The sequence below is a fragment of the Pongo abelii genome, chromosome 5 (assembly GCF_028885655.2).
Source record: "Pongo abelii isolate AG06213 chromosome 5, NHGRI_mPonAbe1-v2.0_pri, whole genome shotgun sequence".
Taxonomy (NCBI): domain Eukaryota; kingdom Metazoa; phylum Chordata; class Mammalia; order Primates; family Hominidae; genus Pongo; species Pongo abelii.
The window spans coordinates 21878598-21902263 of record NC_071990.2 but is presented as its reverse complement, the minus strand read 5'-3'; the positions used below and the strand labels follow the sequence as shown (position 1 = coordinate 21902263).

General features: G+C 42.5%; 1 protein-coding gene across 21 annotated transcripts in view; it reads right to left on the bottom strand.

Moving 5' to 3' along the window:
- Positions 1–23666, bottom strand: part of LOC134761654 (uncharacterized) — a 985940-nt gene that overhangs the window by 763000 nt on the left and 199274 nt on the right. Inside the window, exon 1 of one of the 21 annotated variants that reach the window (XR_010140609.1) lies at positions 3710–6921. The exons of the other annotated variants lie outside the window; for them this stretch is intronic. The gene's annotated coding sequence lies outside the window, so the exon portion shown is untranslated. Of the gene's footprint in view, positions 1–3709; positions 6922–23666 lie in introns of those variants that run through there. 21 annotated transcript variants of the gene reach the window in all.

Below are 23666 nucleotides of genomic sequence, written 5' to 3'. Positions count from 1 at the left end.
AGGGTTTTGTCATGTTGGTCAGGCTGGTCTCGAACTCCTGACCTCAGGTGATCCACTTGCCTCGGCCTCCCAAAGTGCTGGGATCACAGGTGTGAGCCACCATGCTCAGCAGGCCCTCATCTTTCATCCATTTGGCAATAACCACTCAACTGGATTCCCTACTGCACATCTCTTCCCATTACCCAATTCCATCCAGCCTCCACATAGCTGGAAAAGTAGTCTACTATCGAATACCCATCGCCAGCTACATACATGACCCTTAGTCTAAGACCTGATCTTGGCTTTGCTCTGCAGCCTTGTCTTCCAGCACTTGACCCCTACCCCCTTATAACCCACCAATACCAAACTATTGTAGCTATCGCCCTACTCCATGATGGTCAAGTCCCAGATCACCCCTCTGGCTAGGAAACAAGCCCTACTTCCTAGATAAGATTAACTCCATCCTGGCTAACACAGTGAAACCCCGTCTCTACTAAAAATACAAAAAATTAGCCAGGCAGGCGGCGGGCACCTGTAGTTCCAGCTACTCGGGAGGCTGAGGCAGGAGAATGGCATGAACGCAGGAGGTGGAGCTTGCAGTGAGCCGAGATCGTACCACTGCACTCAAGCCTGGGCGACAGAGTGAGACTCCATCTCAAAAAAAAAAAAAAAAAAAAAAAGATTAACTCCAGGTCATTCCTTAAGATCCGGCCAGAGCATTTTCTCACAAGTGGCCCCTGATTTCAGTCCCTGCCAAGAATGGCTTAGTTATACCCCCATAGCCCATATCATACTGTACTAAAAGCACCTATTTATGTCCACCCACCCCCACCAACCCGCTGCAACCACCACCACTGGACTCTAAGTTCCTTGAAGACAGAGACCATTTCTTACTTATCTTTGAGGTCCAGGAGGCAGTACAGTACTTAGTACATGATAGGCAGGGGGAAGAAAAGAAAGACTAAACCTAACTATTTATTACTGTCTGATATTTATATAAAGGAGACTGTGGATGAATATTTTTAAAAAGAAAAGAAAACACTGATGGGAGCAAAAAGAGAAAACAAACTTAAGAATAGCAGAATGGAGTTTTAAAACAACAACAACAAAAACTTCAACAAATGCCAGAAGTGTTTCCAGCTGCACATATTTAGGATACCCTGGTCTCAATGTACTCTATGACACCTTCTGAAGAATAATACATATAACAAGAGGCCCAAAATGCATTATTAACTGGTACCTATGGATTTCTTCTCCCATAAAGTGATACGAGCAACATCCCCAATGTGGATAGAAACAAAACTGCCTCTTGGAGATGTACTCTGGGACTATAGATAGTGGAAGTACACATAGGAAAAAGCATGGAATTCTTTTTGGGATTGATTTCCCTACAGTTTTAAAGTATGTTTTCTTCCTATGTCATTATCAGAGTTAGAATACCTAAAATAGAATTGGTGGCAAATGTGGGTGTCAAGGCCGGGAGCAATGACTCACGCCTATAATCCCAACACTTTGGGAGGCCAAGTTGGGTGGATTACCTGAGGTCAGGAGTTCGAGACCAGCGTGACCAACATGGGAAATCCTGTCTCTAGTAAATACAAACAATTAGCTGGGCATGGTGGTGCATGCCTGTAATCCTAGCTGCTTGGGAGGCTGAGGCAGAAGAATCACTTGAACCCAGGAGGCGGAAGTTGCAGTGAGCCAAGATTGTGCCATTGCACTCCAGCCTGAACAACAAGAACAAAACTCCATGTCAAAAAATAAAAATAAAAAAAAAAGTGAGTATCAAAAAGGAGTTCTATCCATAATGAAATTATTAACCCAAAGGAAGTCTCAGTGCTAATGGGCCCTCATCACTAGGTATGCGCCTTGCCATGATATTTCTATAGATCTGAGTCAGTTACATATTATTTATGTCAAAAGTACTAATAGATTAAAAAGGGAGGGAGGTGGAGAGAAGGAAAAAGACAAGGCTTTGGTCAAGTCCACGTGTGCTGGTCTAGCCATGCAGTCATGTGGTTTCTCCTGGGCTCTTCCCGAAGGGCATGTCCTCACAAACCTTCTATGAGCTAAGTCAGGAGGGGGAGACGGGCAGGAGCCACGTTAAACAGCAAGGCCAAGAGTATTACCCTGGAGTCAGCAAACACAGCCACGGAGCACAGACACGGCAAATATTCCACAGGGAAAAACCACCGAGGGCAAAAGTGGCCCAACTGCTGGGAGACCTGGTAGTTAGAGGAAAGCCTTTTTTAAACTCAGTGGAAAAGGCCCACATACAGCAGGCACCAGTATAATTACCAAAGCCACCAGGCCTGTCTGCCAAGCTGGGCTGATGTGGCCTCTTGACCAGGTTTTATTCTTGGCGGCTGCTGTACTCTTCTCCCTCTGGTCTTCCTGCTCCCGCTACTAAATAAACTAGCAGATGCTGGCTTCATGTACTACAAACCCTGAGCTATCTATCTTCTCATTTGTTTTGGCATCTACTTCAAATGGTAAAGCATCTGTGAAACGGACCAAAGCACTCCAAAAATCTACTTCAGGGTCATTTTCAAGAATTTATTTCTACACTTCCACAAACCGTTTTGAATTTCCCTATCAAAGATATAACAAGCGTGATCCACACACAATCACCCAGTCATTTTTGTTATTTGTCTTCTCTAGGCAAATACATGTCATTGTTCAAATACCAGCACGGGACAGAAATCACAGTGTGCTTTTAGTTCTATACCAAATTTCATCCACTCCCATTTCTCTTCGTTCTCTGTGCTACCGTATTCACTCTTGTAGCTTCATCACCAGCTGTGTGTCAGCAACTCCGAAATTACTATCTCCATCCCAGACCTCTCTGATCAAACCCAGACCCAGATATCCAAAGACCTAAAGGACATTTCAAAAACAAACTACTTAAAACTGAACTCCTCATCTTCCTCTTGCCAAAGTATTTCAGTACCCACTGCTTTCTCCTAACTCATACTTTGAGTCATCCTTGACTTCTCTCCTTTCTTTGGCCTCCCATCTTGTCAATAAAGCTATCACGTCTGACCTATGCTCTATTAAACAAGAAAAGATACACTTCTGTCTGATTTAAGTGTGCTTTCTATCTCTCTCTTCCAGATTCCGGCAAGTATTGCTGTATGTGTCAGTCTGCACTCACTGTGTGAGGCTGGCAAATGCCCTGTTCATTCTCTCAGCTCTCCCTCCAGGGCACGCTCCCATATGCCAATTTCAAAAGCACTAGAGTGTATTGAACAGGATCGGTTTCTTTATATCTTTGGATGCAGGGTGGTCATTCAAGAACCTAAAAGAGAAGTTCTCATTTCACAGCAGCAGCATCTCCAAGGAAAATTCTTCCAGAATGAAACAACACCACATTTCATAAAACAACACAAAAGGAATCAAACAAGTCTGTTAAACAGTAACGAGCTACAAAGCCAGAACTAACCTGGATGGAGACTTAAAAGACAAAGTTGTGGCAGGAAGAATACTAAAAAAGTTGGGAATGGGAAAAGTCCACTCACTGATCCAGTTACCCTCTGTAATTACAGACACCCAGACAACCTCACATCTTTCATTCAACATTAATATTTTTTCAGCCTGTCCTCAACCTGTTGAAATACAGCTCAGAGGGAAGTATTTTAGAAAGATGCATTTCCTCAACTTTGACTTTTCAACGCAACTCCAAGTAGAATTTTCAAAGAATAAAATGTCTAATTAGGAAGAACAGGCTTACAGTTTCAGCTCAGTTCAACTTTGTTGAGAAAATATTTCAGTCAATGGCTCAATGGAATGAGGTCCTTTTCTTTCCTATCTTCGGAGAGCAGCGTCACCATTTCTAGGACTGATCCCACACAAGGAGTGTTGACTGTAAACTTTCAGGGTATCACTCGACAACCCAGAAACTGGTGGCAGCTGGAGGGACAGAGGTCATGTGTGCTGCTTTCTATAATAAAATTCTTTTTACCCCTGGGTTAAGTTGATTACTCAAACTCTCAAACTCCTCCTCCTCCCCGCTTCCAGCCTACTCGCATTTTCCCTAGGCTGATTGACTCTAGGAAAACAAGTATTGCATTATGCTTGACTCTTTGGAATGAGATCAGTTCTCATTTCAAATTCCCTTTCAGAACAACCCCAAGGCCACAGACCCTGTAAAAATCCCAGATGCCCAACAACTCAGGAAGGCCTAAGCTATGACAAGAAAACATTACTTAAGTAATAATCAGCAAATGCATCCTAAACCCAGACTGGCATCTTCTGAGGTCTCTTCCAAGGCATTTGGCAGGAACATGTCTGTAAACCACCCAGTCTCACTCTCGGCTCCTCCTCTGAGGCAGAATGGCCAAGGCAGAGGCTTTAGTGCACTGTTCGGCAGTGATTTTCTCCAACTGGCACCATCTGTGCACGCCCTGCCAGACTTGCTGACAGAGCAGGCTGCACAGACCATTACTAATCTCCCAGGGTCAGCTGGGTCAGGCCTGCAGCAGGATGCCTATAGATTTCAAAGGCCGGTGTTCTCTCCGTGCCAGCTAATCGATCTATGTTGGAAAGCAAGCACATTTTTATTCCACCTTCTTTTAAATTTCAAAGAAAAAATCTCAATTTTAAAGCTCTTCATGTGGGAACTGCTTGCATGTAATCAGTGTCCTGATACCAGTTATGTTATATGAGATCTTCGGAGGATGGGGCTTACCCATTGATCCTTTGCCAAGATTCGGTAGAAAGGCCAGGAAGACAACTTTGCTCAGACAACAAAAGGCCTTCTAAATAGCACCATCGGGGATGGACTACATGGATCAAGATTCAGACTCAACTGCAAAGTCCTCTTAGCTGAGTCTGCAAAAGAAGAATAAATGCTACCCTACCGGGATCTTATCGTGTGAGCTCAGGCAGTGTCACCAGGACTGGCAAAGAAAATCTCAGCATCATTCACCATCTACTTCAGAATTCATCTGTGAATGCTGCGCCACCCACTACCAACTGCCTATCAAGTGTTTACTAAATGTCAGTTGTGTGCCAAGACTTTAATATTCCCTCAAACTTCTGTAGTTTCTTTTGCTGAGGAATGGGATAACTGAGTCTAGTACTCAGCCATATAGTAGGCTAGACAAATCTAAAAGCCCCTTGAAGGCGGGATCATATTGATCTTGTTTCAAGGTGTTACCACTTAGCACAGACTTTTTCAGGCTTGTTGCAGTAATTCTATTAAAAACCCTTTTAGATAATTATATAAATACAACTAGGAGGAAGCAGTATCAAGATCAATTACTGTAATCATTTCTTTGTAGATGATATGTTATTCTAGATCTTCAAGTCAAACAATGACTCAATCTGATAGAGTCAAAAAACTAACAGCCACAAAACTAAGACATTACTACCAGCTCCAAAGAGACCAGCTCTTTTGTTTACAATAATTAAAGGTTTAAAGAAATTTCCAGATAAGTGACTTCATCTTCTTACTCTTGCTTACATATCAGTTTCTACACTTAACCAAACCCTAACAGAGTTTACATGGGGCTAAAGGGGTGATAGTAAAGAGGAATTTGTGAACTGAAATATAATTAATAATTCCTCTAACCCAGATCATCTTCCTCGTAAAACTATGGGTTTGTTAAGAAGCAAGCTGAGAGGTTCACAGATCTGACATGGCCACTTAGGCATAAATGGAGAAGCAGGTCTGCGTGAGTTCTCATTGAGTAATTTCCTCTTCCAATATTTTTCAAGCTTCAGGTAACCAGAGAAATCTCCAGGCTAACCCGGTTCCTAACACATCTATTCTTCCCAACTACTCCCTTTGCAAGGGAGTCCCTATATTGTCTAAAAATAAGTCACGCAATCACTCGGCTCCCCTCCAACTATTTAGTATCAAAGAATCACTGCCCTGTCTACAGCAGACATTTTCTCAGCCTTTAGATTTCCTATCTAGATAGCACAAAACAAACTGAACACATAAAACAAATGGGAACATTTATAATGAGATCATGTTTCACATCTACCATGCCTCAACTCACCCTTCCCAAGACATCAGGTGCACTGAAGATCTCATTCCATTTAACTTACAGAAGGCACACCTTCACAGTCCAGGATGATGCATTTCGGTCTTTCAGAATTAACACTTGACTAGGCCTAACTTCACACCTTTGGCTTTTAATGTAAAGTTTTATGATGTCTTTCCTCCACATCCAGTCCCGATTCCTTCTGTGTGTCTCTGTGATTCTAGACAACAGCATCTACTTTTTTAAACAAAGACTTCCCAGCATTCAACTTCATTTCTGTCTGTTTGATTCTGCTAGAGAAAGAGAGATAAGAATCTAGACAGAGGCTTTCATAGTGTTTTACCTGTAACTTGTCTAAACCACCAACTGACAAATAAATACAGGCTCTGCCATTAAGCACTCCAGGTACCTATGGTGTAGAAATAATTGCACAGACATGTGCCTCTAGCACCACTTCCAGCATGGAAGCAGCAAGGAGAATGATCAGAAGGCAGGATGTCTAGATGATAGAATGATAAATCCTCGAGAAGCCTAAAAATATCAAGTCCAAGCAAGAATCATGGCAAAAATATTTCTATGGAACTCATAGAAAAAGACCTGAACAACAAAGTTCTAAGTGGAGACAGTAAAAAATCCCATGTTTCTTAAACAGCCCAACCATCCACAAACAGAAAATCAGGGCTGGGTATGGTGGCTCACACCTGTAATCTCAAAACTTTGGGAGGCCGAGGCAGGTGGATCACCTGAGGCCAAGAGTTCAAGACCAGCCTGGCCAACACAGTGAAACCCTGTCTCTACTAAAAATACAAAAAAATTAGCCCAGCTTGGTGGTGCGTGCCTGTGATCCCAGCTACTAGGGAGGCTGAGGCAGGAGAATCACTTGAACCTTGGAGGCAGAGGTTGCAGTGAGCCAAGATGGTGTCACTGCACTACAGACTGGGAGACAGAGAGAGACTCTGTCTCAAAAAGAAAAAAAAAAGAAAAAGAAAAAAGAAAAAAAAAGAAAATCAGGATAGATATAGGCAGACAGAAGTCCCTACCACGATTATCCTAACAAGGTACTCACAATATCTTGAATTTTGCCCATTTCTGTTTGATTTCTAAGGATTTAACGATACTTCACCAGCCTATTACTAAAAGGTAGGGTTTATGTGTTTCTTATGATTTTTTATTCTCTTAGCAATTTACCATTGCTAAATGTGAACAGTAAAACATATACTTTAATGTTTACTCTACCTTTAGAGTTTAAAACAACTTAAACCTAAAAAATAGGTATAGATGGATATAGTACAGTAAGAGAGAAGGGACAAGGTTTATTGGATTCTCTGGCTTCTCTCACCAATTAGATTCTATCTGGTTTATAAAGATTCCAAAGGAAGATTCCTACAGGGTCCTCAGAAATGCAATCCAACTGAAAAACTACACTAAAAAGATGGGCACTGTGTAGGGTTCTGAGATGCTGAAAGATATGATTCCTGAATTCCCTCAGCATCCTGGGATAAACAGGAAGAAATCTTAAGTCTTCACTGCTATAGTTTTTCTCAAAGGAAGAGTTTCTTACATGAGATATTGACAAAACAGCCAATCTTCCACTGTAGGTTTTGGGGCTGGGCTATAGAGATGATTCCCAGAGTTAGAGTACTAAGAACTCTGTTGGTTTCTGATTAAATGTTGGTATAATATTAAAAACCAGTTAAGAATGATCAAAGGAACCTACATAAAACACTGTGGTCACTCTTTCTTCATGTGCCATTAGCATCTGCCCAAAGGCTACCTCTGTGACAAATCCAAACGGCTTGCCCCAGGCTCTGCTTGCAGGAAGCAGACTTAAATAACAGTCAAGGTCTGATTTTGAGAACACTCAGGTTCAAGTGCCAAGTTTCTTTAACATTTAATATATTTGTTGTCTGTATAACCACCGCCTCTACAATGGTTTCATGAGATCACCACCTAATCTCTAATTCTTACTCAAGGAAACCAGTTAAGAACCCTCAATAGAAGCAACCTAGGACAACTAATCACCCCCAAAAAACTCTTTGCTGTAGGGAAACGGATCACAAGATACAATGGATTGGCCGGTCATAGTGGCTTACACCTGTAATCCCAGCACTTTGAGAGTTCGAGACGAGCAGATCACTTCAGGCCAGGAGTTTGAGACCAGCATGGCCAACATGGTGAAACCCTGTCTCTACTAAAAATATGAAAATGGTCAGGCGCGGTGGCTCCACCTATTGTAATCCCAGCATTTTGGGAGGCCAAGGTGGGTGGATCACCTGAGGTCAAGAGTTCGAGAGCAGCCTGATCGACATGGAGAAACTCCATCTTTTCTAAAAATAGAAAATTAGCCAGGTGTGGTGGCGCATACCTGTTATCCCAGCTACTGGGGAGGCTGAGGCAGGAGAATCGCTTGAACCCAGAAAGTGGAGGTTGCGGTGAGCCAAGATCATGCCATTGCACTCCAGCCTGGGCAACAAGAGCAAAACTCCATCTCTTGAAGAAATTTAAAAAAATAATAATAATACAAAAAAATTAGCTGGACATGGTGGTGGACACCTATAATCCCAGCTACTTGGGAGGCTGAGGCAGAAGAATTGCTTGAACCTAGCAGGTGGAGGTTGCAGTGAGCCAAGATTGCGCCATTGCACTTCAGCCTGGACAACAGAGCAAGACTCCATCTCAAAAAACAAACAAACAAAAAGATAGAATGGATCATAGAGAAAGAGAACAAAGACGGTCATGAAAAGACATAAAAGAGAAACAAAAATGAAAAGGAAAAGTACTCTCTCTCCCTCCTGGGGAGTTACATGAAAAATGTCAACTTACAGGAGTGAAATAATTACTCTATTTTTTTTCTGTAAGTTAATGGGGTACAGGTAGTATTTGGTTACATGAGTAAGTTCTTTGGTAGTGATTTGTGAGATTTTGGTGCACATATCACCCGAGCAGTATACATTGCACCATATTTTTAGTCTTTTATCTCTCACCCTCCTCCCACTCTTCCCCCCAATTCCCCAAAGTCCTTTGTATCATTTTTATGCCTTTACGTCCTCATAGTTTAACGCCCACATATCAGTGAGAACAGACGATGTTTGGTTTTCCATTCCTGAGTTACTTCCCTTGGAATAATAGTCTCCAATCTCATCCAGGTCACTGAAAATGCTGCATAGCATTCCATTGTACATATATACCACAGTTTCTTTATCCACTCATTGATTGATGGGCATTTGGGTTGGTTCCATGATTTTGCTATTATGAATTCTGCCATTAGAAACATGCGTGTGCAAGTATCTTTTTCGAATAATGACTTCTTTTCCTCTTGGTAGATACCCAGTAGTGGGATTGCTGGATCTAATGGCATTTCTACTTTTAGTTATTTAAGGAATCTTCACACTGTTTTCCATAGTGGCTGTATTAGTTTACATTCCCACCAGCAGTGTAGAAGTGTTCCCTTTCACTGCATCCACACCAACATCTACTGTTTTTTTTATTTTTTTGATTATGTCCATTCTTGCAGGAGTAAGACGGTATCACATTGTGATTTTGATTTGCATTTCCCTGATCATTAGTGACTTTTAGCATTTTTTCATATGTTTGTTGGCCATTTATACATCTTCTTTTGAGACTTCTCTATTCACGTCCTTAGCCCACTTTTTTATGGTATTGTTTGTTTTCTTCTTACTGATTTGAGTTCATTGTAGATTCTGGATATTAGGTTTTTTGTCAGATGTACAGATTGTGAAGATTTTCTCCCACTTTGTGGGTTGTCTGTTTACTCTGCTGACTGTTCCTTTTGCCGTGCAAAAGCTCTTTAGTTTAATTAGGTCCCAGCTATTTATCTTTGTTTTTATCGAATTTGCTTTTGGGTTCTTGGTCATGAAATCCTTGCCTAAGCCAACATCTAGAAAGGTTTTTCCAATGTTATCTTCTAGAATTTCTATAGTTTCAGGTCTTAGGTTTAAGTTCTTAATCCATCTTGAGCTGACTTTTGTATAGGGTGAGAGATGAGAATCCAGTTCCTTCTCCTGCATGTGGCTAGTCAATTACGCCAGCACCATTTGTTGAAAAGGGTGTCCTTTCCCCACTTTATGTTTTTGTTTGCTTTGTCAAAGATCAGTTGGCTGTAAGTATTTGTGTTTATTTCTGGGTTCTCTATTTTGTTCCATTGGTCTATGTGCCTATTTTTATACCAGTACCATGTTGTTGTTTTAGTGACTATGGCCTTATAGTATAGTTTGAAATCAGGTAGTGTGATGCCTCCAGATTTGTCCTTGTTTTTTGTTTTTGAGATGGAGTTTCACTCTGTCACCCAGGCTGGAGTACAGTGGTGCGATCTCTCATCACTGCAACCTCCACCTCCTGGGTTCAAGCGATTCTCCTGCCTCAGCTTCCCAAGTAGCTGGGATTACGGGTGCCCACCACCACGCCCGGCTAATTTTTGTATTTTTAGTAGTGACGGGGGTTTCGCCATGGTGGCCAGGCTGGTCTTGAACTCCTCACCTCTAGTGTTCCACCTGCCTCAGCCTCCCAAAGTGCTAGGATTACAGGCGTGAGCGCCTAGCCCAGATTTGTTCTTTTGCTTAGTGTTGCTTTGGCTATGCGTGCTCTTATTTGGCTCCATATGAATTTTAGAATTGTTTTTTCTAATTCTGTGAAGAATTCTGTGATGGTGATATTTTGATGGAGACTGCAGTGAATTTGTAGATTACTTTTGGCAATACGGTCATTTCACAATATTGATTCTACCCATCCATGAGCATGGGATGTGTTTCCATTTGTTTGTGTTGTGTATGATTTCTTTCAGCAGTGTTTTGTAGTTTTCCTTGTAGAGGTCTTTCAACTCCTTGGTCAGGTATATTCCTAAGGTTTTGTTTTTTTGGTTTTTTTGCAGCTATTGTAAAAGGGGTTGAGTTCTTGATTTGATTCTCTGCTTGGTTGCTGTTGGTTGCTATTGATCTGTGTACATTAATCTCGTATCCGGAAACTTTGCTGAATTATTATTATTATTTTTTTTTTTAGACAGAGCCTTACTCTATCTCCAGGCTAAAGTGCAGTGGCGCAATTTAGGCTCATGCAACCTTCACCTCTGGGGTTCAAGTGATTCTCCTGCCTCAGCCTCCTGAGTAGCTGAGACTACAGGCGCATGCCACCACACCCAGCTAATTTTTGCATTTTAGGTTCCACCATGTTGGCCAGGATGGTCTCAATCTCTTGACCTTGTGATCCACTCACCTCGGCCTCCCAAAGTGCTAGGATTACAGGCATGAACCACCACGCCAGGCCTTGCTGAATTCTTTTATCAGTTTTAGGAGCTTTCCGGAGGAGTCCTTAGGGTTTTCAAGGTAAATGATCATATCGTCAGCAAACAGTGACAGTTTGACTTCCTCTTCACCAATTTGGATACCCTTTATTTCTTTCTCCTGTCTGATTGCTCTGGCTAGGACTTCCTATATTGAAGAGGAGTGGTAACAGTGGGCATTTTTGTCTTGTTCCAGTTTTCAAGAGTGAATGCTTTCAACTCTTCCTCATTCAGTATTATGCTGGCTATTGGTTTGTCGTGATGGCTTTTATTACATTACAGTATGTCCTTTGTATGGGCGATTTTGCTGAGAGTTTTTTGTTTGTTTGTTTGAGACAGAATCTCGCACTGTCGCCCAGGCTGGAGTGCAATGGCGCAATCTTGGCTCACTGCAACCTCTGCCTCCCGAGTTCACGCGATTCCCCTGCCTCAGCCTCCCAAGTAGCTGGGATTACAGGCGCACGCCACCACACCTGGCTAATTTTTTGTCTTTTTAGTAGAGGTGGGTTTTCACTATGTTGGCTAGACTGGTCTTGAATTCCTGACCTGGTGATCTGCTCACGTCAGCCTCCCAAAGTGCTGGGATTACAGGCGTGAGCCACCACGCTTGGCCTGAGTTTTAATCATAAGGATGCTGGATTTTGTCAAATGCTTTTTCTGCATCTTTTGAGATGATCATGTGGTTGTTGTTTTTAATTCTGTTTATGTGGTGTATCTCATTTATTGACTTGGATATACGAACCTTCCCTGTACCCTTGGTATGAAACCCACTTGGATCATGGTGAATTATCTTTTTGATATGTTGTTGGATTCGGTTAGCTAGTATTTTGTTAAGAATTTTAACATCAATGTTCATCAAGGATATCGGTCTGCAGTTTTCTGATTATGACCTTTCCTGGTTTTGGTATTAGGGTGATGCTAGCTTCATAAAATGAATTAGGGAGGGTTCCTTCTTTCTCTATCTTGTGGAATAGTGTCAAAAGGATTGGTACCAATTCTTCTTTGAATGTCTGATAGAATTCTGCTGTGAATCCGTCTGGTCCTGGACTTTTTTGTTGTTGGTAATCTTTTAATTACCATTTCAATCTCGCTGCTTGTTATTGGTCTGTTCAGGGTATCTAATTCTTCCTGATTTAAGCTAGGAGGGTTGTATTTTTCCAGGAATTTGCCCATCTCTTCTAGGTTTTCTAGTTTATGTGTGTCAAGGTGTTCATAGCAGCCTTGAATGATCTTTTGTATTTCAGTGGTGTCAGTTGTAATATCTCCTGTTTCGTTTCTTAGTGTAGTTATTTGGATTTTCTCTATTCTTGGTTAATTTTGCTGTTCTATCAATTTTATTTATCTTTTCAAAGAACCAGCTTTTTCTTTTATTTATCTTTTGCATTTTTTGTTTGTTTGTTTCAGTTTCATTTAGTTCTGCTCTGATCTTGGTAATTTCCTTTCTTCTGCTGGGTTTGGGTTTGGTTTGTTCTTGTTTCTCTAGTTGCTTGAGGTGTGACCTTAGCATGTCAGTTTGTACTCTTTCAGTCTTTTTGATGTGGCACTTAGGGCTATGAACTTTCCTCTTAGCACCACCTTTGCTGTATCCCAGAGGTTTTGATAGGTTGTGTCATTATTGTCATTCAGTTTGAAGAATTTTTAAATTTCCATCTTGATTTCGTTTTTGACCCAATGCTCATTCAGGAGCAGGTTATTTAATTTCCATGTATTTGCATGGTTTTGAAGGTTCCTTTTGGAGTTGATTTCTAGTTTTATTCCACTGTGGTCTGAGAGAGTGCTTGATATAATTTCAATTTTCTTAAATTTATTTAGGCTTGTTTTGTGGCCTATCATATGATCTATCTTGGAGAAAATCCCATGCATTGTTGAATAAAATGTGTATTCTGCGGTTGCCAGATGAAATGTTCTGTAAATATCTGTTAAGTTCATTTGTTCCAAGGTATAGTTTAAATCCATTGTTTCTTTGTTGACTTTCTGTCTTGATGACTTGTCTAGTACTATCAGTGGAATACTGAAGCCCCCCACTATTACTGTGTTGCTGTCTATCTCATTTCTTAGGTCTATTAGTAATTGTTTCATAAACTTGGAAACTCCAGTATTAGGTGCGTATATGTTTAAGATTGTGATATTTTCCTGTTGGACAAGGCCTTTTATCATTATATAATGTCCCTCTTTGCCTCTTTTAACTGCTGTTGCTTTAAAATTTGTTTTGTCTGATGTAAAAATAGCTACCCCTGCTCACTTTTGGTGTCCATTTGCATGATGTGCCTTTTTTCACTCCTTTAGGTTTGTATGAGTCCTTATGTGTTGGGTGAATCTCCTAAAGGCAGCAGAAAGTTGGTTGGTGAGTTCTTATCCATTCTGGGGTTCTGTATCTTTTAAGTGGAGCATTTAGGACATTTACATTCAATGTCAGTATTGAAATGTGGAGTACCCTTGCATTCATCGTGCTTTTTGTTGCCTGTGTACTTGGCTTTTTTGTTCTTTGTTTTTACTCTTTAACATGTATTTTTGTTTTATAGGTCCTATGTGATTTATGCTTTAAAGCGGTTCTGTTTTGATGTTTCCAGGATTTGTTTCAAGATTTAGAGCTCCTTTTAGCAGCTCTTTTAGTTGTGGCTTGGTAATGGCGAATTCTCTAAGCATTTGTTTGTCTGAAAACAACTATATCTTTCCTTCATATATGACGCTAAGTTTCACTGGATACAAAATACTTGGCTGGTAATTGTTTTGTTTGAGGAGGCTGAAGATGAGGCCCCAGTCCCTTCTAGCTTGTAGGGTTTCTGCTGAGAAATCTGCTGTTAATCTGATAGGTTTTCCTTTACAGGTTACCTGGTGCTTCTGTCTCACAGCTCTTAAGATTCTTTCCTTTGTCTTAATTTTAGATAACCTGATGACAATGTGCCTAGGCAATGATCTTTTTGCAATGAATTTTCCAGGTGTTCTTTCTGCTTCTTGTATTTGGATGTCTACGTCTCTAGCAAGGCCGGGGAAGTTTTCCTCAATTATTCCCCTCAATATGTTTTCCAAGCTTTTAGAATTCTCTTCTTCCTTAGGAACATCGATTATTCTTAAGTTTAGTGATTTAACATAATCCCAGACTTCTTGGAGACTTATTCATATTTTCTTATTCTTTTTTCTATGTCTTTGTTGGATTGGGTTAATTCGAAGACCTTGTCTTGGAGCTCTGAATTTCTTTCTTCTACTTACTCAATTCTATTGCTGAGACCTTCTACAGCATTTCACATTTCTAAAAGTGTGTCAGAGTTTCCTGAATTTTTTATTGTTTTTTTCTTTAAGCTATCTATTTCCTTGAATATTTCTCCCTTCACTTGTATCATTTTTTGGATTTCCTTGCATTGGGCTTCACCTTTCTCTAGCCCCTCCCTGATTAGCTTAATAACTAACCTCCTGAATTCTTTTTCAGGTAAATTATGGATTTCTTCTTGGTTTGGATCCACTGCTGGTGAACTAGTGTGATTTTTTTGAGGGTGTTGAAGAGCCTTGTTTTATTATATTACCAAGGTTGGCTTTCTGGTTCCTTCTCATTTGAGTAGGCTCTGTCAGAGGGAAGGTCTAGGGCTGAATGCTATTGTTCAGATTCTTTTGTCCCACGGGGTGTTCCCTTGATGTAGTATTCTCCCCCTTTTCCTATGGATGTGGTTCCATGTGAGCCAAACTGCAGTGACTGTTGTCTCTCTTATGGGTCCAGCCACCCACGGAGTCTACCTGGCTCTGGGCTGGTACTGGGGGTTGTCTGCACAGAGTCTTGTGATGTGAACCGTCTATGGGTCTCTCAGTGGTGGATACCAGTGCCTGTTCCAGTGGAGGTGGTAGAGGGTGCAAGGGACCCCGTGGGGATCCTTAGCTGCGGTGGTTTAATGCTCTGTTTTTTTGCGGGTTGGCCTCCTGCTGGCAGGTGGCACTTTCCAGACAGTATCAGCTATAGTTGTATAGAGAGGGACCGGCCCTAGAACTCCCAAGCTTGTATGTCCTTTGTCTTCTGCTACCAAGGTGCGTAGGGAAGGATCATCAGGTGGGGGCAGGGCTAGGTGTGTCTAAGCTCAGACTCTCCTTGGGCAGGTCTTGCTGTGGCTGCTGTGAGGGATGGGGATGAGATTCCCAGGTCACTGGAGTTGTGTACATAGGAGGATTATGGCTCCCTCTGCTGAGTCATGCAGGTTGTCAGGAATGTGGGGGAAAGCCGGCAGTCACAGGTCTTACCCAGCTCCCACACAAACTGAAGGGCCAGCCTCACTCCCATCATGCCCCCTGCCCTGATATCTGGAAACAGCCCCGAGTCTGTTTCCAGGCGCAGGGCATGATGGGCTTGAAAACTTGCCCTGGGCTACCTGCCTCCAAGCTGCAAAAGAAAAAGCTTGGTTCTTCCCCACCCTGGGGTGTCTACACACTAGATTTGCGCCCTCCCCCAAGTTCTGACCAGGAGGCTTCTGGTCCTGTTCAAATTGTTAACAAAGTTCAGCTCGAGAGTTCCTTCCCCCTGTGGAGTTTTATCTGTTGCTCCTCTGGTCACCCTCCCAATGGAGCTCTGTGATGTCAAGCAGGAATGGCCTGCTAAGGGATACAGGGAGCTCCCAGGGCCTTTCTGCTGCTTCCTCTACCCCTGTATTTCACTCGGCTCTCTAAATCGACTCAGCTCCAGGTAAAGTCAGAAACTTCTGCCACAAACAGACCTTCAGCTCCAGTGGGGATGTGTTTGGGAGAGGAGGGTCTCCCTTTCCCACTTCCACAGTTAGGGCACTCACAGTATTTAGGGTGTCTCCTGACTCCTGCAGGAGCAGTCCACTTCCTTCAGAGGGTCTGTGGGTCCTCTCCAGATTGCTGGTTTTTTCTTGTAGTCGATCTGGAGCTAAAATTCACAGTGCGAGTTTCCGCAAGCTGCTCTGTCTGGAGCTGCAATCTAGTCCTGCTTCCTGTCCGCCATGATGATCCAATGCCAAGAATTACTCTAGACGCTCTGACTCCTAACACATAATCCAAAAACCACCAAAACACCATTGGGCCAAATCCAAAATGCTTCTAATAGGGCTGAGTCACAGAGCACTGCATTTAACAGCACCATCACCGAACACTGTATGACAACACATTTAAGGTCCTGAGGCATCGTCTCTGCCCATACATTTTTTTTAAAATATTTTTTCCAGATGCCCCATCTATTGTCCCAACCGTACGTACAGTTCAATAAACAGGGCAACAAAGAAGGATTGACTTTGGAGACAAGGCTCAGGATTATACACTATTCCTAAACCTTTTTTGATCATTCCAGAACTTGCCATCTCTCCACTTCCATGGCTGAGTAAATAGTATACCTTCTGCTTCACATGATTATTTTAAATATCAAATTTTAAATTCACAGAATTGCAGAGTTCTAGCATTTCCAAAGTGGGAGAGAGCCTGGGAATCAACTAGGAAATATTCTCTGTTACAACTGAAGAGACCAAAGCTCAGAGAGTTGAGTGACTTCACCAAAGCCACACAGCTAGAGACCAATCAATCAACCAGCCAAACTGAAACACAGAGACTAAGCATCCATATAAGCAAAATTTACTTTCCCTTTTCAGCTAATTTGTATGACAATAAATTATAAATAATTCCAACTTTCTTTTTTAAAATATCTGAACTCATACATTTAAAAATCTTTAAAAATATATCCCAATCATTTAATGGGGTAGTTAAATGGAGGGTTTTTATAACCACCTTTCAAAGCTAAGCATATGCTGAAACTCACTGGACCACCCAAGTCCAAAATCTAGTTATGCCATTTAATGTTTATTTAGTTTGTTTCTAAATGTGTATTTAAGTGGCAAAGTCATAAAGAGAAGAATTAATGATAATCGATACCAGATCTGCAACCATGGGACTCTTCTTGGGTTTGCAGTATTTAGTGAAGTCAACCAAGGGGGAAAAAAATGCATTCTAAAAGGAGAAAACTCTGCATAGCACTTTAAAGCAAGTCCCCAGCCACATGCTGTATTCCGAAAGCAGAATTATCCAAAGACCAAAACATGATCCTCTGAAAGACACCCATGGAAAGGAAAATGTAGAGATCTTAGAAGTGCGGGGAGGTGGCAAATGAGATTTAATGCCAGGAAAGAATATACTTTGTGCCCTCTGATATCTTTAAAACTACATGTCACAACTCTAGACTCCAAAATGAAGTGAAGACAAACTTAGAAAGACCCAAAAACGAAGGATATGTTTACTTACCAAAACTTACAGATGGTTCATATTCCTAAGAAATGTTTGCAATTTATCTGGATCTCATAAGACAGCTTCACATAGAAACAATATCATAAACAGCAATTAGTTTTCCAGACCAGCCTATAGAAACATTTTTAGAGAGTCCCTATACACCTAAAGTAAAAAATCCCATAAGATATAGAACCTAAGCAAGAAAGAGGAATTAAGGGCCTGCAGCAGAAAAGAGGAGGAAAGAGGCTTTGTACGGGCAGAAAGGAAGCCTGTTTCCAGTTACCCTTCTCTGTGTTTAAATTAATGGGCGATCACCACCCGTGCTCCCCTCTGCCTCCTCTCCCTCCTGTTCTCCCAGCCCTCATGAGAAGAAGGAAGAAACAAAGGCAGAGGTGTTGCAATGCCACCTGCCCATGCCTCTCATAGGCAATAAAGCCAAATTAGCGACCAGTACCTGGGACCCAGGGAGCAGAGCAGGAAATGAGAAACTGCAGAGGTTGTGGCAGAAGGGCAAGCACAGAAAACCCTGCAACACCAACACCTGAGGCTGCAACACCCCAGGCAGCCTCACTGAGCGAGCTGTTCCCAAGCAAAGGGCTTTGGGAAACCAGGCACACGTACAGAAGAGCAACGAAAGTAAACTTTGGTTGGCCCCTTGAGAAGTTAGAAAATGCTTCTAGAAAACAGAACATTTCTTCTCTAAAAATGAGTCGGGGGGCCGGGTGCGGTAACTCACACCTGTAATCCCAGCACTTTGGGAAGCCAAGGTGGGTGGATCACTTGAGGTTAGCAGTTCAAGACCAGCCTGGCCAACATGGTGAAACCCTGTCTCTACTAAAAATACAAGAATTAGCCGGGCACGGTGGCTGTGATCCCAGCTACTCGGGAGGCTGAGGCAGGAGAATTGCTGGAGCCCAGGAGGCAGAGGTTGCAGTGAGCCAAGATTGTGCCACTGCACTCCAGCCTGAGTGACAGAGCGAGACTCTGTCTCAAAAAAAATAAAAAAAGAGTCAGGGTACAGCCCTAGGAAGAGGTGCTAATCAGGCTAGCATGACACAAGTGATAGAGCCTAATGCGTGTCACACTAAAAGAAGTAATGTTCCATAATAGCACTGTGAACACCTAAATCCAGTTAATTATCTTGATACATTTTGCATTGTGTACTACAGTAAGAATATACAGAGGGTGACCCATCACAACTGAAAACTCGAAAATTTTGAGCACACAGATTGAGCAGGGCCTGGGATTTATTTGATTGGAGTCCCGGCCTAAAATAGTGAAAGTCCCCTTAAGTAATCACGTTATCTAATTGCAAGATTGAAATTCAGTTCCTTACTGATAAAATCCATTGCACAAAACCTGCCAACCAATAAGGTAAGAGAGGTCATGAGTTTGAAGCATGAAGCCAAGTCAAAAGAGAAGTTCTAGCTCAGAGAAGACATAAGAAAGTCCTCATCACCAGGTCCACAGTAACAAACACCCCTCCCTGCTCAGTCTCAGTGCACCTCAAACCAGCGTTCTTAAAACAGAACTACATTTGCCTTAAAACTATGCCCTGGGCTGGGCACGGTGGCTCACGCTTGTAATCCCAGCACTTTGGGAGGCTGAGGCAGGAACATCACCTGAGATCAGGAGTTTAAGACCAGCCTGGTCAACATGGTGAAACCCCAACTCTACTAAAATATAAAAATTAGCTAGGTGTGGTGGCACGTGCCTGTAATCCCAGCTACTCAGGGGGCTGAGGCAAGAGAATCACTCAAATTTCGGAAGCGGAAGTTGCAGTGAGCAGAGATCACGCCACTGCACTTCAGCCTGGGCGGCAGAGTGAGACTCTGTCTCAAAAAACAAACAAACAAACAAACAAACAAAAAACCTATGCTCTGAATTTTCAAAAATATAATGAGTCAAAATTAGTACTACTCAATGGGCTCAAATTAGGCTCAGCTTAGGGCTGTATGCCTTTGCACTTGCACAGCTGGGCTCCACCCCTTCAGTCCCTGCCTCAAAGAGGGAAAGACTTCAGACAAGTCAAGGCAGAGGAGATGTGTGCACCAGGCAGCAACAGAAAAAACTATCCCCGGTGATTATGATATCCTCCAGGCACCCAATTCTGAGACCACAAGGAGTGATGCTTTACCACATGTTGTGGGAACAGGCTCGGGACTGAGACTGACATGAGTTAATTCAGCTGTGGCACTCAAATCCACATATGCACAACCATTATGCAGTCCTGTGGCTCCAGCAAATCTCAAGATAATGAGGAAAACAGTGCGACATACAGACAAAGGCACTGGACTGAATCAGAAGACCTAGATTTTTCTTATTGACTCTGCCGGCTAATCTCAAGGGAAGAGGCAAATCACACTCTCTCTGGGACTAAATTTCCTCATCTATAAAATAAAGAGCAGATGCTCTTTTCTGGCACAGAATTCTCACTGACATAGAAACTGAAATTCAAAACCATTTATATGTCCCCCTACATCTAGCACAGGGAGCCCCCAGGACTTTTTAGCCAGCACATTCATGGGCTTCTAAGAAGACTTAATACAGTGGTATTAGCAATGGGCCTAGGTAGGAAGCACTATTCTTATGACCCTATCAAAATAACATCTAAAATTAAAAGTAAAAAAAGAAAATTTTGTTTGAACCACTTCACACTCAAGCACGTGCAGGGTGAGGGCCATTAGCTCTCTTCCTCAGTGCCAAGAATCAAGTCTCTCTCAACATGTAGCAAAGTGAACGCTTCCCGAAACCCTTACTATTGATGCAATGTGATTGCATCAAATTTCAAATTTCTCATCAGACTGAACTCTCTGGCAGAGGACTCCCAGCAAGATAACTTCATTCCACCTGGCAAGCCACTTAATAGAATGACAGGAGCACCATTCTTGTGTGGTGTTGGGACCTGTGTGTGTTACGTGTCTTCCTAACTAGGCTCCCAGTAGCTTTGGGGCAAGGAATAAGCCCATCTCTATATTAGGGATGGCATTTAACAAGGTGACTCAATACCTGTTAAGCAATAAAAACATTAGTCTGCACAGAGCCTGAGGTGCAGCCTACCGAGGTGGTTCAGTTCTTCCATGGCGTCCTGTAATCTATTGAGTGGGTGAAAACTGTCCTGGAATGACTTCCCTTAATAACTTTCCATCCCACTTCCACTCTTTCTCAATCTCTCCTTCCTTTATCTCATTCTGCCAATACCTAGATTTGAACCTCCCACTCAGGATGAAACACAGATGGGACGGTTGTTCTTTTCTCCCTCTCTACCCTCAAGCCTGATGTGTTTGCTTCTAGGTGTAATTTGAATTCTGAGTCATCCATCAAAGATGGGAACTCTCATAGTAGGAGGCAGAGAAAGAAAAAAGTCGGCCAGGTGCAGTGGCTCACGCCTATAATCCCAGCACTTTGGGAGGCTGAAGCAGGTGGATCACGAGGTCAAGAGATCGAGACCATCCTGGCCAACATGGTGAAATCCCATCTCTACTAAAAGTACAAAAAAAAATTAGCCGAGCGTGGTGGCACGCACGTGTAGTCCCAGCTATTCGGAGGCTGAGGCAGGAGAATCACTTGAACCCAGGAGGCAGAGGTTGCAGTAAGCTGAGATCGCACCATTGCAATCTAGCCTGGGCAAAGAGTGAGACTCCATCTCAAAAAAAAAAAGTCACTCCACATACCTTTTTTTCCCCAAGTCCTAAATCTATACAATCAGATTTAAATTGAAATGTTCTCTCAGACCCAAAGGAAATGGGCAGTTGGCCAAGATGATAGCACAGCCCTGGCAATTGGGCACAAAGAGATAGTCGCTCCGTAAGAGGGTACCTGGGCTTTATCACAACTCAGAAAATGCACTCAGGGGAAAATTGAGCTCGATCTGGAGAACCACTTGGTCCTGCAAAGAACTATTACAGTGAGAGTCTTCACAAGACTATCACCTCCTCACTCCTCTATTTTTCAAACCTGAAGCAACTTTTGCCTTCTTGTTCACCAACCTATTATCCTCTCTCAGCTTCAAAAGCTAACCGCCCAAAAGCTACATTTTCTCCATGAAGCCAATTCCGAATAGCATTCCCTAGGAGTGCTCTGCTTCCAAAACTTAAAAGGAGCCAAGAAATCTCAAGCCTCTGAGATTTAACAGCTTTGTGTGGTATGCCTGAATTGCCTACTCTCTTTAAGTCAAACCATAGTCCCCCTTTAAAATCTTGACAGTGACAGAAAAAAGGATTATATAAATGATAAAACCTATGGTGCTGATACATGAAATCCTGGATCCACTTCTCAATTCATTCACTGACTCTCTGGAAAACATTAGGAACGATATTTCTCCCTTTGTAAAGTAGCTTTTTATTAAGCTGTGTTGACATGGTATCATAATGCTTACAGTCTTCTATTTAGAGTATGGCTCTTTTAACTCAGTAGTTATGAGCATCTCTCAGTGTTACTTCGTCTATTATATATCTTTTAGGTGTCTCAGGATCTGTCTCACACACTGTTGACAATGCAAACCCAATTCTTAAAATGAAGATATTTCCATTTGTGTACAGAGGCCATGCAATTATCACAAGTAATTCACTTAAGCAAACACCTACTGCCTTGAGTCATCTTTTCATCTTTACATACCCCCTTCACACCATACATAATGTCAAGGGCTCCAGGCCTAATAACAATGCTCCCAGAAGCTAAGTACTTAATATCAACTCTTCTGGGATGAATTTGGATAGAGGATGAATATTTGATATCATAATGATGTAAAAAGGAGAATCTGAAACTGGGTTCATTTGAGTGTTATCCTCTCAGTGGGCAATTAACATGAAATGGTCTTACTTTAATCACATCAAGGCTACCAAACTTTTTCTTTTCTTGAGACAAAGTCTCACTGTGCCATCCAGGCTGGAATGCTGTGGTATGATCTTGGCTCACTGCAACTTCCAACCCTCAGGCTCAAGCAATTCTCCTGCCTTAGCCTCCCAAGTAGCTGGGACTACAGGCATGCACCACCATGTCCAGCTAAATTTTGTATTTTTTGTAGAGACAGGGTTTCTCTATATTGTGCAGGCTGATCTCGAACTCCTAGACTGCAGCGATCTGACCATCTCGGCCTCCCAAAGTGCTGGGATAACAGGTATGAGCCAGCAAGCCCCGCCCCCAAATTACTACTTTTTTTTTTTTTTTTTTTTTTTTTTTTTTTAGTTTTGCTCTTGTTGCACAGGCTGGAGTGCAATGGCAGGATCTGCAGCCTCTGCCTCTCTAGTTCAGGCGATTCTCCTGCCTCAGTCTCCCGAGTAATTGAGATTACAGGCATCTGCCATCACACCCGGCTAATTTTTGTATTTTTAGTAGAGACAGGGTTTCACCGTGTTGGCCAGGCTGGTCTCGAACTCCCAACTTCAGGTGATCCACCCGCCTCGGCCTCCCAAAGTGCTGGGATTGCTGGCATGAGCCACTGTGCCCGGCCCCAAATTGCTATTTATAAACCTCTTTCCCATCTTTAATGACACCTTGGGCAGATCTCATAATTTGGGGGTCATACTTTTGGTGATTATATTCTTGATCAATTTACTTTTTTTTTATTTTTTGAGATGGAGTTTCGCTTTTGTCACCCAGGCTGGAGTGCAATGGCACGATCTCATCTCACCGTAACCTCCGCCTCCCAGGTTCAAGCGGTTCTCCTGCCTCAGCCTCCTGAGTAGCTGGGATTACAGGCATCCACCAGCACGTCCAGCTAATTTTGTATTTTTAGTAGAGACAGGGTTTCTCCATGTTGGTCAGGCTAGTCTCAAATTCCCGAACTCAGGTGATCCACCCACCTTAGCCTCTCAAAGTGCTGGGATTACAGGTGGGAGCCACTGTGCCCAGCATGATCAATTTACATTTGTATTCTCAAATTCAATTTTGGTTTTATGTAAGTTCCTGCCTTGGTCAGGCAAAGCTGTTACTTGGACTCTAAACAGGAAGAGCTGGGTTATAGCCTTTTACACATTTCTTTCTCATTCCCTGGCCTCCAGTGCATTCTTCCTCCCACGAGGAACTGCTAGAGAGAGAAAGGCAAATGTCTCCCTGCATAAGTGGCCACGATCGCTTCTCTGGATAATGCCGGCTGGGATGTGAGTTCCTCTGAGGGTCTTATGGGAGGTCCTCACTGCACAGCTTCCCTGATATAGGTCTGGCTCAACCTTCTCCACCCACCCCTT